The sequence below is a fragment of the Haemaphysalis longicornis genome, unplaced genomic scaffold, assembly GCF_048455015.1.
Source record: "Haemaphysalis longicornis isolate Haplotype H1 unplaced genomic scaffold, Haemaphysalis longicornis Haplotype H1 scaffold_6, whole genome shotgun sequence".
Taxonomy (NCBI): Eukaryota; Metazoa; Arthropoda; class Arachnida; order Ixodida; family Ixodidae; genus Haemaphysalis; species Haemaphysalis longicornis.
In genome coordinates this window covers 21164316-21179153 of record NW_027526407.1, presented here as the reverse complement: position 1 = coordinate 21179153, position 14838 = coordinate 21164316, and positions in this window count along the sequence as shown.

Here is a 14838-nt window from a genome sequence, read left to right as displayed (position 1 = left end):
CGGTGGACTGACTCATAATACTGACAAAACGTAGCCACGTATCGGCTCACTTTGCTGCAGATGTCGTCGAAAGATGACAGTTTTCTGCCGCTCCTGACATGTAAATATATATCTTCTCTCCCCCGCGCATGCATCACGCTGTTCTCTCGCAATTCGTTCCTCCCGCGATAAGCATTGAGGAGATTTGCTAAAGTGAATTCACGTTTCGCGCACTCTTGTGGTCGAGCGGCATCTATTAGAATTTTTCGCTACTGTTGAACTTAGGACGCCGCCACTTAGCTCTTAGCCGCCACTTAGGACGCCGCCACTTAGCCGCCACTTAGCACCCGCCGTGAGCTCTCTGTCGTGTTTAGTCAAAACATTGTTTCAATGGGTATTTTTGATGTACTATCACAAACATCAAGCCGCTGTGTTTATTTAAATAACACAACAGTCCAAATACCAGTCATATAGTGATGTCTTGCCGCTAATAAGTGTATTGACTATTTTTCCTTGCCTTTTCATAGGTTGTTCACTGTGTACTTGTCTGTGTTCAAACGATTTGTTGCCTATTCTTTGCTCTATTTTTGCTGTCATAACCAATTACTTGTTATAACATATGCTTCAACCTTAGTCCGTATTTAATTTGAAATTTTATGCCTTTTGTTTGTATGTTTGTTTTTGTTTTTGACGTTCATTGTTTGTACCTTTGCTCTTGTAACCCCCCCCTATTTATTACCCTTTCACGAGGGCCTTTAAGGGTGCTATAAATAAATAAATAAATAAATACATAATATGTTTAATGTTTTCGTTTTCTGAAAAAAAGATCACAATTAAGCAGTGTCGTTAAGATTGAATATTTAGGAAACGTTTTGCATGTATAAACTTCTCATTGCAGTATTCCTTTACCCTCCGGCCCTAAACCTGAGTCGACAAGTTACAGATAGCAGATGTACTGAGATACAGGGTGGTATTTTCGGGTTAAATAACCCAAAAAAGAATATGGTCCTTAAAAATTACTCTACCGAAAATCCAGGCCCCTCCAGGCCTCCAAGCCCCTGTGCGCCTGCACCGCTTAACTTCCATCCGCAACAGCAGCTTGTGCGCTGATACGGCGTGGAGCACAGCCATGCTGCGCCACGTGCGCAGCAAGCGTGGATGACCCTGCAAATCTGTTTTTTTTGTAGCGAAAGCTACAATACGCCACCTCGGGCAGTCTTCATGGGGCGACCAGTTTTGACCTTGATAGCTAGCGGTCAAACCACACCCATTTCCGCAGCGCCGGGAACGGAGCAGCGGCCTGATGGCAGGGAAAGATAGGCGGAACGGGAGTCATAGGCGAGGAGGCCACCGCCGAAGCGACAAGGGCGCTCCACGAAGGAATGCCAGGAGGCCACGTGCGCCGCAGAGCCCCCCTCCGCATGCGCCGGGCACGGGGAAGTGTCCCCATAGAGGGGAGAGATAGGCGGCAGGGGAGCTATAGGTGAGGGAGAAATGGAACGTGCGAAGCTTTCGCTATCCACTAGGGTTAACCAAAGGTAAACCATAGTAATTTTTTTCTTTGGAGCGGACTTCCATTAAAGGGGCCCAGCAATTCAGACGTATCTTACATCGACTCGGTGTTTCTACGCTTTTAATGAACGAACTGCGTTGTTCAAGCAGTAATGATTGATACCAAATGAACCGGCAAGGTGCAAGGACCAACTGCACGACACCTGTTGACCTTTTAGACCACCGAAACAACATTTATCACCACAATAAGACTCTACCAGGAAGACGGGTGAGCTAAGCCTCGCCATGCTTACCGCTACCATGCCTCGAACGCACCACTCGGCAACGCACCAGGTCGGGGCTATTCGCCCCCTCGAACAATGGAAGGAGATGTAGGAGAGAACATCGACCTGGCAAACATGTCTTACCCGAGACGGGCTGTGGTTCGCAATAAACAACTGGCCCACAGCAAGCGGCCACCATGCAGAAGCTCAACCGGCGCAACGTCAAGGACGCCCTACCAAAGAAAGGCGAGGGTGCGCGAAAGGGCAAATCTCAGGCACTTCCTCTGGCAATTATACTGCCAAAAGCAAGGTCGCATCATTTTGCTCGTAATAAAGTTATACGAGGCTAAGCTCGTGCATTTGTAGACGACACTTCCTATTCTGCACTATGATTCCTCACCTGGTTTTATGGCTGCGTGTTTGTAAATAAGTGTTTGTTCAAGTTAACATAAGAAGATATACTTGTCAATGACAAAGCCATGACTTTCATTTATTTGCGTGTTTGAAGCTTATCTCAGCTACAGTTGTGGCCAAGACCCAGTGAAGGTGCCCCTTTTTGGGCATCCTTTAGCAAATGAGGATAGCAGGATAAAAAATTATCTCCGTCGTGCCCATTGCCGTAACAAAAAAGGAGTGACTCGTAGCCATTGCCGCTGCTGAAAGTGAAGAAACCTTAGCACTGGGATGGTTACAGCGTGAAGCACTACTTGCGCTTTTATTAAAGAGCATGCGGGAAATGACTTGTTATAATCTGAAGCTGGGGGAAGGTGTGTATACATAGGACACAGCCTCAAGTTTGCATGGAAGGACCTGAGAGACTTGCACATCCAAACCGACCAGTGAAATATTTGTTATTTTTTATTCGTTGGATAATTCAATGTGTGATGTGTAAATAGTACCATTGCCATGTTTTAGTTTGAAACAAATTATTATACTACTCTTACGCCTTTCCTTGCTTGAATACGAAGTTTGACAAAGCTGCAGCCAGCAGAAGCAGGGTGTGAGTCGCAACACGTATACAGTTTTTTTAAGCGAAGCGTGACATTAGGTGAACTTAAGTTCTTTTGGGCAATAACTGGTGTGCACATAGGTTATGAAAAAATATCAAAAATAAATTGAACATGAACGCGCTTCTTCGCTCTCTCTTAAAATCAGCTCTGTGGAAGCTCAACAGATAAATTGACCGAGTATAAAATCATCTCTAAGAAACACGGTCAAAAATTGGGCATAGTTTTGTGCGAACTAAATTATGTCGCATGTTCATGAATGTTGGGTGAAGTGTCAAAATGCTTGAGTAAAGCCTTGCGTTCCGGTATTATATACAACTAAAGTGGTCAGGCAAATGTAAAAAAATGCTGGTTTTGTCACAGCATTCAATTCTTCTGGAACATTCCCCCAAAACAAATTGGTTTAAAGCGCCACTGTTATCTGTGTGAAATTCCACCCTTTGATTTCACCGCCCTTCCCACCCTCATGTTTTTGCAGCTGGGCCTCACACAAAATATCGGGACCAGTAGAATGTACCTATCCGAGCAATCGAAAAGAAATTAATATGTTTTGAATCGACAACAAATTTGGCGCAGCCAATAGAGGGACTGGAAATTGTAAGCAGTGTTTACAAATACATTTTGCTGTCAACTAAGGCTGATTTATATGCACGGCTGCGGCAGAGACTGGAAGGCTGGTGGTGTCGTGCGGGCTCGCTTTGGTGCGGGTTCACTGGGCCCAAAGTGGTGGGCTTCGTGCGGCTGAGTGGCCGTCCACCGGCCTCACTACAGTGACCGTAGTGTGGCTGAATGGCGCTCAAGTCAAATGCCGGAAGCCTGGCCAATCTCCGGCGGCTTTTGTCAGACGCCTTCTGGTAGTGGAAGTTCGGCTGGAGTCCTACCACTGTTTCTCGGCTGACCACCGGTGGCCGTAGTCCAGGCGTACACTGGTGGTTGTCGAATGGAGGGAGTCTTACTGTAGGATTTTAGCCGTGTGAACATATTCCGGCAGAGTGGCCGACAGAGACTGCCTCTTGGATGGCCATGGGAGTACTGCCGTACTTGGCCAAATAGCAAAATTTCGGTACGGGCGTAAACATCTGCCGGAAGAAGGCCGGAAAGAAATTCGCTGGATAAAGTACTTCGGCTTCAGTTATGCCGAACAGTTCTGTGCTGCCTACGTATACTCCCTGTGCGCGCCCTTAAGCACAAGTCAAATGATAAATCCAATCATCAGGTCGATACAGCTAGAAGGAACGCTACGAAATCTCCAGCAAGGATAAACTTTCACGAACCACTGGGAGCATAGTCTTTACTTTAGCTTATGGTAATTAAGCTTAAAAGTGTTATACCTGAGTTATTTTTGTATGACAAAAGGAAAGCACTACGCCTTGAAGGGGTATAGTGGGTAGGTATGGAGGGGCTAGAACTTTGGTGTTCTTTTCAACTGAGCAGCGTGAAGCGTGTCTTGAGTAGCTTTGAAGAGGGTGTCCGCTTTGTCGTAGACCAGCACTTTAACATTCCCATTTGACCGGTCTTCCTACCGAGGTGTGGAATTTGTTGAACGTGTTGTTTCATGTGGTCGTAGCGGTGTTCTTGCTTTGCAGTTGTATTTTTTTGTCTAGTGATTTTGCTCTGTTTAAATTCCGCTTTCCAAACAACTTTCTGCAGTGTCCCACTTGTAAAATACCGACACAGACACGCTATCGCATACTGGCATTTTGCTTATTCGTACCCGCCACAAAGCGTCCCGCGCAAATTGTGCCATGTGCTGCTTCGCCTTAAGTCACTACAAATGCGGGTATGCGCCAGACTACCGTTTTCCCCGGCGGCGGAGTGTTATATTGCGGCCAGCAACAGTATGCGGTGGCCTGGCGTATAAGTGAATCTGACACAGCGCAGACGCTCATGTTGTCGCGTCGTATAATGGACACTAAATCGTCACGGGAGCGGAACCTGGAAACCATGGACGCTCTTGAAAATATGCTTGCGAAGCTGGAGAAGAAAACCGTGCTGATAGATTAATGATATACTTCAAAATTCTTTCGGCCACAACACCCGTCACGGGCCCGAAGTATCTGTGATTTCTCGATTTCATGGCGCCAAAACCTTGGCGTCACAGTCGCGAGAAATATTAGCATAATACTTTTGAAATAGAATGAAAATTTCAAATCAATTGTTTACTACACGACATTATAAATATGAAAACCATTCGACGATTACGGTTTCTGCGTATACTGTTTCTTGTATTTTGCAAATTTGCTGGCTTGTACGAAACTCCCTTAGTTATATTTGAGAATGGAACAAAATATGTGTATAGATCCCATCTGCAAATATTGACCTCATAATGTTTCCTGCCTGTGGTATTCCGATAATTTGATTGTGAGTTAAATTCCCCGGAGAGCTTGAATCTGGTTGCGTGCTGTGAATTAGAAGTGTCATGTCTTCACCTGCCAGTGCAATCAAGGAGATCCATACATTGAGCCTGGTGTCATTTGAAGTATTCAAAAATATTTGTATAGAGTCCTGTCACCAAACGGTTAGTACCCATAGGGGACAGGTTCTGAGTGATTGCAGAGAGAAATAGCAGTATAAAATAGAGGATGTGAGTGGAAACTGGGATGTAGAGCGCAAGACGTATAAAGAGGAACAGTTGGAAAATCATTGGGAAAACCACGACACTGGTAGCCGATTCCTAATGTCGACTGTGAAAACAGAGTTAAATTAAAGAGGGCTAGCGTGATTGGAGTGGTTAAATATGAGGCACATCCACCGGAGATTGGAAAGGAGAGGAAGACCCATTTGGCGATGGAGAAGGGAATGTACAAGAAAGAAGAAAAGAGGGTGGTGGCATGAAAGAGAACAAGAGAGAAAAAACGGGAAAAGTTTAGGTAGTATGCAAGGGAGCAGGTTGTTGAGAGCGAAAAGCAAGACCCAGCAGAGTGCGGGGTCTCCAAGAACGAATAGAGGGTGATGTGGACTGCTGGCAATGCATAAATGTAAATATTAATGGCGACAGTGGTGGAAGAGAGAAATGCTCATGAAGCAACGCTACCAGGAGAAGATATAGTAGGGGGAAAAGGGTTGGAGGAGGGCGAGCATATTAGAGAAAGGATGCAATAACAGGAAAAAAGATCATCGAGAAAGGGAAGGGGAAGGTAGAGTGAGGTGTGGTTTAAGAAGGGGTGCTCGGCCGTGTGGAATAGTTTGGAGCAAGAAGTGAGAGAGAGCAGTGCACCGTAAGAGATAGAGAAGGGGAAAGAGGGATGGGAAAAGAAGTGTTGCGGAACTTAGATAGGAGAGACAGAAGGACAGGAGAACGAGTGCAAGCAGCGTATTCAGATGGCTCAGCGGAGGGTGCCCCGGGAAATGAGAAGCAGTGAGAACGAGAATGATAGAGCTGAGCCAGGGTTGGTCAAGGGCGGGGGAAGAGAAGTACCGAGGGGAACTGAAGGACGGGAGGGATAGTGGAGAAAAAGATTCCGATGGTGTGAAAGGAGGAGGTGTGTCATGAATCAGGAGAAATCCCCGAGATAACGCCCCAAAGGAGGAGGAGGAGGAAGAGGAGAGGTCGAGGCAGGTGCGGGACGAAGAAAACCGGGTTCCGGAACAGCCAAGCCAAGGGTGTCGCGACCCGAGGAACCGACGTCGCCACACAAGCCTGGGTGGGAGCGGGCCGATGACACATCGGTTCCAGCCTCCCGACGCTCTGCCAACCCACACCTTGGCGGCTTCAGCGGCGACAGCCGCGTGTTCTCGGTCAGCGGCATTGTATCGTCTTCCTCCGCTACGACGGCCCCAACAACGGCGATGCTCCCGAAATGAGGCGCATTCCTCCGCCCGCACAACATCGAGACTACAAAGCCACTAACTCTTCGTGACATCTTCACAGCCACCCAACCTTTTCACTTCAGCGTCCGTCACTTGGTAGGCCTGTTTATAGACTCTGTGTGAGACGACCTCGGAGATATAGTAGGAGACTAGAAGACTATACAGTTGCTTTCAGGCGCATTTCTATTTTTATTAACTCTTCTTTTTTCGTGTGCGAACGCTTTCGTTTGCTAAGCTTTGCTTGTTTCGAGGTTCCCTTTCGGATAAATGTCGTTTGCCAAGGTCCCCTGGCTTTCCCATGTCCTTCTTCTATGCTGGTCAAGACGCGTGACGAAACAATTGGCGAGCCTGGCAGGATCCTGGCATATTAACTGCCAGGATTGGCCCAGTAACGCGTGTTGGCGGTTTAGAAGAAGGAATTGGGGAAAACTTTCACCGATAGTTTAAACGCTCGGTTTGAACAAAGGTCAGCCTTTTGAACTTATTGAAAGACAGAGGCGCAGAGCGGAGGAGGCATTTGAGGCAGAAAAAAGAATAGCAGTGCAACAAAAGCTAATACAGGTAGAATCGAAGCTGCGCCACGTGCAAGACAGTTACCAACAAGCAGAGAGAAATGAACTCGCCGCATGCGGGAGGAAAGGCTCGCGTATCGCAGACAGCGATGAGTGCACGAGAAAAAGAGAAGAAAACGAAAAGGCTGCTCAGCTAACCGCGAAGGTGAAAGCTCCGTTAGAAGCAGGAGATCGCGAATGTGTTGAGTCCTGAACGGCAGTAGTCCAGCCTCAAAAACATGAACACATTGAGTGTTTTGCGGCATCGTCCCAGCCTCTTAGATGTGAGCCTGATGAGAATACGCCAAGCGAGAAAAAGTGCTGCTCACACACTTCCGGGGGGTCTGGTTCTTGTCGCGGCTCCGAAAGATCAGTGTCCGAAACTGATCTGTACGTTGTATCGTGCACGTCTGTTAATAACGCAAAAAAATAAGGGCTTTTTTTGTGCCTTTCACACCTACCTGCGAGTACGGATGTTAGGCTAATTTCTGAAAAGGGCAGGAAAAACGCTAGGCTTATTACACAAGCCACCGATGCAGAGCCATTGAACAGTGTTTCCGACCAAATAGGTCCGCTCATAAAGGCAAAATGCTCCACTTCTAATCTAGAGATGGAACAGAAGGATATGGCAGTAATGCCTTGGACGAGCTGGTTGGCGCGGGTAAAAATGTTTTGTAAGCCCCAGAATACGCACAGAACAGCAGCGAGCAAGAACATGTATTCCCTAATGAGCGCTCGAAACAAAAAGAGGAAAAGTGCGTGAGGCGCAGACGAGGTATGGAGCGTGAGCGCGTTCGTTCAGAGAAAGACAGGCTAACTAGAAAGCTTGGCAAGCTATGGTACACAAACAGGCGGATATCTAGACGACTGACCCCCTATGCGAAATAGCAACATCAGGCTCAAAAATAACCATCGGGAGCAAGGTCAGCCACGTCAAGGGAAAGGAGTTGCGCCACAAGCGGAAAAAACTAGCCGAAATATTTCGCGTGATCCCAAAAAGTGGATGATAGGAGTATTTCGGCACCTTCAGATACCGTTGACAGAAAGGTCGTGTGCCAGCTCTGGAAAAGGTAGGAGGAAAGCTGTTTGGAGAAACCGAAGCGGTTGCTTAGAGGCGGATGTTAAATGGGCTCACTGGAAGAAGGTAAAAATAAAGTAATCGGCTTAAAGACCTGACGGCAAGCACGGACTGGATACGCCGATAAACAGGACTCATACACAAACACGACAATTTCCTTGTGTGTAAAGGTTAAGTAGGAATTGTAGTTGCACGCCGAAAAACCCGCCACGTATATGTATTCAGAGATGTGTAGTTGTGAATTGTTGTATAGTTAGAGTAATGTTTGATTTGGGGATCTGCTGTGAGCGGACAATGAGTAACATGGAGTTAGAGACGGTGATGGTCGTGCAATTGGGGAACATTGTGTGAACAGAACGAGTATGCTGTTCGGTCAGCAGGGAAGTGTACGGTGAGAAACTGAGAGTGAACAATGGGTGACGACTGTGGTGAACAATGAGTGGATGACAGTGAACAATGTGAGCTTGAACAACGTGATGGTAGAGGATAAGTGCGCGAAGAGTGAACAGCGGTTCTGGACCTAAAGTCAATCCTTGACTTCCTGAGGGAGGTTGGGAAGAAGGTTTTTGGGAAAAAACTTTTGAAGAGGGGGTACTGTCATGAATGAAGAGTGATCCCCGAGATAACGCCCCAAAGGAGAAGGAGGCAGAAGAGAAGAGAACGAGGCAGGTGCGGGGTGACGAGACCGGGTTCCGAAGCAGCCAAGCCAAGGTAGGCGCGACCCGAGGAACCGACGTCGCCACACAAGCCTGGGCGGTAGCGGGCCGACGACGCATCGGCTCCAGCCTCCCGACGCTCTGCACTCCCACGCTTTGGCGGCTCCAGCGGCGACGTCCGCGTGTTCTCGGTCAGCGGCATTGTATCGTCGTCCTCCGCTACGACGGCCCCAACAATGGCGATGCTCCCGAAATGAGGCGCTTTCCTCCGCCCGCACAACATCGAGACTACAAAGCCACTAACTCTTCGTGACATCTTCCCAGCCACCCGACCTTTTCACTTCAGCGTCCGTCACTGGGCAGGCCTGTTTATGGACTCTGTGTGAGACGACCTTGGAGATATAGTAGGAGACTATTCAGTTGCTTTCGGGACACATTTCTAGTTTTCCTATTACCTCTTATTTTTTCGTGTGCTAACGGGTTCGTTCGCTGTGATTTGCTTGTTTCGAGGTTCCCTTTGGGACAAGTGTCGTTTGCAAGCTCACCTGGCTTTTACATGTCCTTCTTCTATGCTGGTCAAGACGCGTGACGAGGTGGAAAGGGTGACCAACACGTTAACGTCTTCCATAGTTCTGTGCAGAAAGAAGCAGAAACGCGCGGATTACGTTTACTTCAGTTGCGGTGCACAGAGTAAAGTTTGTTACATCCTTTAGATGCGGTCAATACAGGACTGCTCGAGTCATAAAGCATATAAGTATTTTGCCCTAAAAGAATGTACAGTTGAAACTTATTTTACAAAATGCTATTTTACGAGTTTCTCGATTTAATGAACAAATTCACATCCCACCGCAGTTGTCCATAGGCCTAATGCTTTTACGAACTTGAAATAACCAAAAAAACTTCGCCGCCAAACCCGAGGTATCATAGAATTCCGGTAAACAATATGCAGAGAAGAAGAGTTTTTTTTTTTCAAATTTGTGGCGTTTAGAGTCTGTGGCAGTGTGCTGCCAACGCAGTGCAAGCACACTAGCAGGAAGATGCATCGCCCAGTTGCTGGGAAGGGCTTCGTCAGCGTGACGAGGTGGCCGCTGATCAAAACTTTGACGACTTCCTTAACGCCGACGGAGATGCGCACACTGGCACAACAGAAGTTCTCGACGGCGAGGAGATAGCGCAGCTTGTCTCCGGCGCACGCGAGGAGTCTGAAGATGCGACTGATCCGGATACTGTCGAGCTCCCGTGCCCACACCAAGCCAGGGGATGGACGACCTTCTGATGCGGTTTGCTGGGGCACACGAAGATGTCGAGGGCGGTTTGATTTCACTGTCCCGCTACGAGAAGTGTTTGCTCACGCTGCTCACAAAGGGCGCGCAGCCGAAAATCACAAGCTTTTTCTCGAGGCGATAAATTTGTTCTCTCGAACGAAATTCGTCGTTCTCTCGGTTTTACGAAGTTTTAAGATTTAACTAAATAATTTTCGGGTTCCGGTTACTTCGTTAAATCGAAGTTCAACTGTATTTTGTCAGAAGTCCGGTTGTAATCGTGAGTCCAAATTTGTGCGGATGCAATCTATATTTATCCTAAACATGCTATTATGCCCGCGGCCCTCACTTAGAGATTCTGTGGGGCGAGTGGGAGGCGAGTGCTGTTTTGCTATGAACACGTGCACTTGTAGTCCATTAAAAGCAGGCCTGCTGTAGGTCGATCCTTTTCGTAAGTCTGCTGAATGTCGTGTGTCAAGCAGGCGGCCTCAATAAAACTTTTCCCAGGCCCACCCATAGAAGGCACGCTGGTGCCGCAGGTTTCCTGTCTGTAAGCGCTTGAGGCAAAAGAGGAAAGGGAGCCTCCCGCCACTGACATTTACGGCCAATTTTTTGGGGAACGGTACAATTTCCGTGGCAACGGACCTGCAGTTCTTGGGCAAGCAAGCGTTGAACTTCAAGCCGACATAAGAGAAATACAGCTCTACTGCTGGAGCAGATTTGTCGCTCGTTGAACTTGGTTTATTTTTTGTTCCTATATTCCGCAGGACAAAGGATTTTCAATTTTTAAAGCATTTGTTCGGCATGGAACAAATAAAGTGATGTTGTGCTGCTGAATATATATTTTAGCGACGGTGTGATAATTTCCTTCCTCCAATATCCTCCCCAATTATTTGCCCCAGTTGCACAATTTACAACCCCTATTCGAAGATTTACATCTGGTGTGCTTAAGGTTCTTATGCAGAAGACCCCGAGAGCGTCAATTCTGACAGATTCTGAATTTTATTTTTTTGCCTCACAATAGAACTGCATACGTGTGGACATCAGAGTTGGCGGGTCAGCTTAGCTTGGTCATATAAATAATATTTCTCGGTAAAGTCGTTGCAGGAGCCCTTAAGGTTGCAACGGAAAAACCCGCACGCTTCAATGCTATGACATTCGCGCTGTAAATGTGAACAAACAGCTCTGCGAAATATACCCGTAGCGCACGTCTTTGTGCTGTAGGAGCGCAACCACGCCAGCGTTCAGGGAAATTGCTTTAAAACGCTATTTGGGAAGATTTCCTTCCCTTCTTGTCTGTACTTTGTTAACAATCCCTTACCTATGAATCGCAATCAAGAACGTGCGTCCAAGCGCAAGCTGCCGTGGGGCCCTTTTGCGGTCGGGAACGTCACAATTGAGAACGCTGGAGTTGTTACTTAAAAGTGGTTCGGTGAACGATCAGTACAGCTGCTTGTTACCATTAAAATAGAGCTGAAACATTTTAGTGGGGGTTGATTACAGCTTACTTTCCCACGAAAACCGCCTGTGCCGACACGTTTTCTATAATATTGTCACGTCAACAAAACAGTAGCTTGCGTAAAAGCCAGCTTTCTTGTTAATTCCCTGTAGCTATCATCTTGGTGCGGGTATGTCGATAACAATTATGCCTGAATTGCCCTCAAGAAGGACAGTATCGCTATCGAGATTTTCATTTCTTCTCATAATTAGTTAACTATTACTAAAGGTGTAACCTAAAGGTGTAACCGGCAAAAATGACTTTTTGCGCTTTCTGACCCCAGCATAGAGTCACAGAAGAGTGTCCGCCTCGTTCGATTCCGTGCCTACTCTGTTTACGGCCGAATTCTCAGGGAGAGGGGGGCATATACGAGGTGCGAAAAAAAAAATAATTAAAGCTATTCCACTCAATGTGAAAGCTGTCTGAGGTTCAGAGCAGTGGTTTGCCATATTGGGCTGCAGCGCCGTTATCCGCACAGTGCAAAGAGCCTGTGCAATTGAAATTTCCCGCCTTCGCAGTACTCGCGCGCCCCCTACGTGAAACTGCGCCAGCCACAGTTCTGTTCTTTTTGTGCTTGCTTTTCCTCCCGCACGTGCCGGTACTGCACCGCCACCTTTTTTCGCGTACTATAGTTAAACAATCCCAACGATCGTTCCAAGGTAAGTGAACGCGGGCGCTGCCGATTAATTACGTATATTTTGCTTAAAATGTACCTACAGTTTTCTTTGCAATAAAGAGCGCTGAGATGTAGGATAAGCGCCAGCAATTCACGAGTTTTGAACGCTTATGACTATAAAAATTAACCGCTTCTCTTTCGAAGCCTGTGGGTTACGCTACTACGACGGAACGCCGTGTGGCTTTACTTGGGTCCAGCGAGCGAGCTACGACGACAAATCGACCCCCTACAGTGCTCTGCGCCTAAAAAGTTACCCTGGTAGTACAGCACTCTCGTTGGGCGCCATAGGAGTGACGTAATGACATTTCTTCTAGCGCGCGTGCAGGCGTGCTGTCGTCGACATGCACGCGGCGTGTATTTTTTAAAGACGATAGTCTTTCTTGGGCTACTTAAACCCAGAAATTTTGGTCTGTCTGCATGTCTGTCTGTCTGTCTGTCCGTCTGTCTGTCTGTGACTCGATTCAGCCGCCCGGCCAAAGTAAAATTGATATTGCGCAATAGTCTTGTATACTCACCGCGACATGTAAACGTCTAAGCCCGGTTTATATGTTCATACTTGTCAACTTTGTTGAACAAGAACAACACATTACGCAAATATAAGAAAGGAAACTAGTACACAAGAGATATTTACAGTGTTCCTTCATTAAAAAATTCATAGATGCTTGGTTTTTTGGTAGCAAATGATATTCTACATCTACTGCAGAAAACTGCCGCCTCCTGGCGGCAAATGAAAAATCACGCCGCAACAGCAACGAAACGTTCCACTAGCTAGGTTCCACGTTCAGCTTGGAACGCACGTGGAGCACGGCCACGCGGCTCTATAAACCTTCTAGTCGGCCGCCTCCATTCAGGCGCGTCTCCGCCGTACTGCAACGCTGGTGTCGAGGAACCCGGCCTGTAGCAGTGGAACGCGGTAAATCCAAATCACCTTTCGCAAACCTTTAGTGTGTTTACCTTGGAATGAGCGCGACGGTACAGGAACAGCATCAGAGGTGAGCGGGAAAGCAAAGAAGGGCATTTCCTTGGCAAATGTCTACAAAGACTATCGTCTTTTAACGACATTTGCAACGAAAGGAGTAGATACGCGGCTTTTTTTTTTTTTTTTGCGGCGGGTTACTACGGCGAAGCGGCCTTTGTGTTGTGGCCGTTAGGGTGGTGTTTCAAAACTATGTGATTTCGCTGTTCGGTGTGGGGACGATTTCCCAGTTTTTGCCATGCTGTACGTGAGGACAGCGTCAGCGGTAATGGAAGAAGTGCGGAGGTAGCTGCAGCCACACAGCATGGGCACTTGATAGAGGTAAGTGAAGTATTAACCACGGCGAGAAATTTTCCTTCATGAAGAAACTTCCTACGTAATGTCTATTAAGAAGCCTCAAGTGTGGAGGATATGCTGTCTCGAATACTATGCGGACAGGCATCTCAAAAACGTCGAGCCGCGTTTATCTGTACGTAGCAGGTTTTCGACTTTGTATCTGAGTACGCCAATGCCGAAGCATGTACACTGGTGCGAGCCTCCGCCAGGGCCTAACCGATTCTAGAACGACGGAATTAATCGCGCTGGCCGCGGAATGGCCGAGGTGTCGGGAAAGTTTTGTTTTGCTTCGTCTAGCGCTTTTAATCGCACTAAAACAAAGAATCCGGAACAATTAAACCCGGAGCGTTTTTTTTAAGACACAACTATTAGTTTTCCAGCAGCAGCACTTATCACCGACGAACTGCTACCACAGATAGAAGTTGAGACGCGCGACTACACGCCGGAAGGACGACCTAGCACGTCAAAACCTAAGTCTGGAACCGCACTGACAGGTGGGAACGCACGGTTTGCGCTGTACGCCAAATAAAAACGTGAAGGGTAGTTAATTTTGCTACCTGGCGTGGTGTTACGCTACACAATCACAACCAGGAGTCACTGCTACGTTAGCCGTGGGATAGTGTTAGCCTCTCCGTTCACCTTTATTATCACCATCACAACGGATTTTATGTTTAGGCCATTCCAGACGTTTTCACTGCTGTTGCTCCTTACGGTGGGGCTGGTATTGACTAAATTAGTTCATTTTTTCAGTCAATTTTTTAGTAAAAGTGCGGAAACGATGTCTGATCAGCTCGCCGGCTTCGTTACAACAAGATAAATCGCTGCGGCGTTTGGTTACATAGAGGTCGCGAACACATTAGCTTGAATGGGGAATGGGGAATTGCATGGGGAATGGGCAATGGGGAATGGGCAATGGGGAATTGCAAAACTTTGTTACATCCGGGAATTCGTTACATAGAGGTTCGTTACATCCAGGTTCGAGTCTATGCGCTTTGATGAGTTTATTTGAAGCTGCCAGTGGGACAAAGTGTCAGCATCAAAAGAAACAGCTAGGTAAAGGAGGACAACGGCTACATTCTCGATCTGGTTCCATGTAATTTCAAGTTAAAAAATGCGATCTTCATATTTTATGTGGATCCGAACGAAAAATAACTGGAAAGAAGTAAAACGCTGGATCTTATCTGGAAGCGCCAACTTTTTTCTTTATGTTTGTGGTTTTTATTTTGAAATAAAT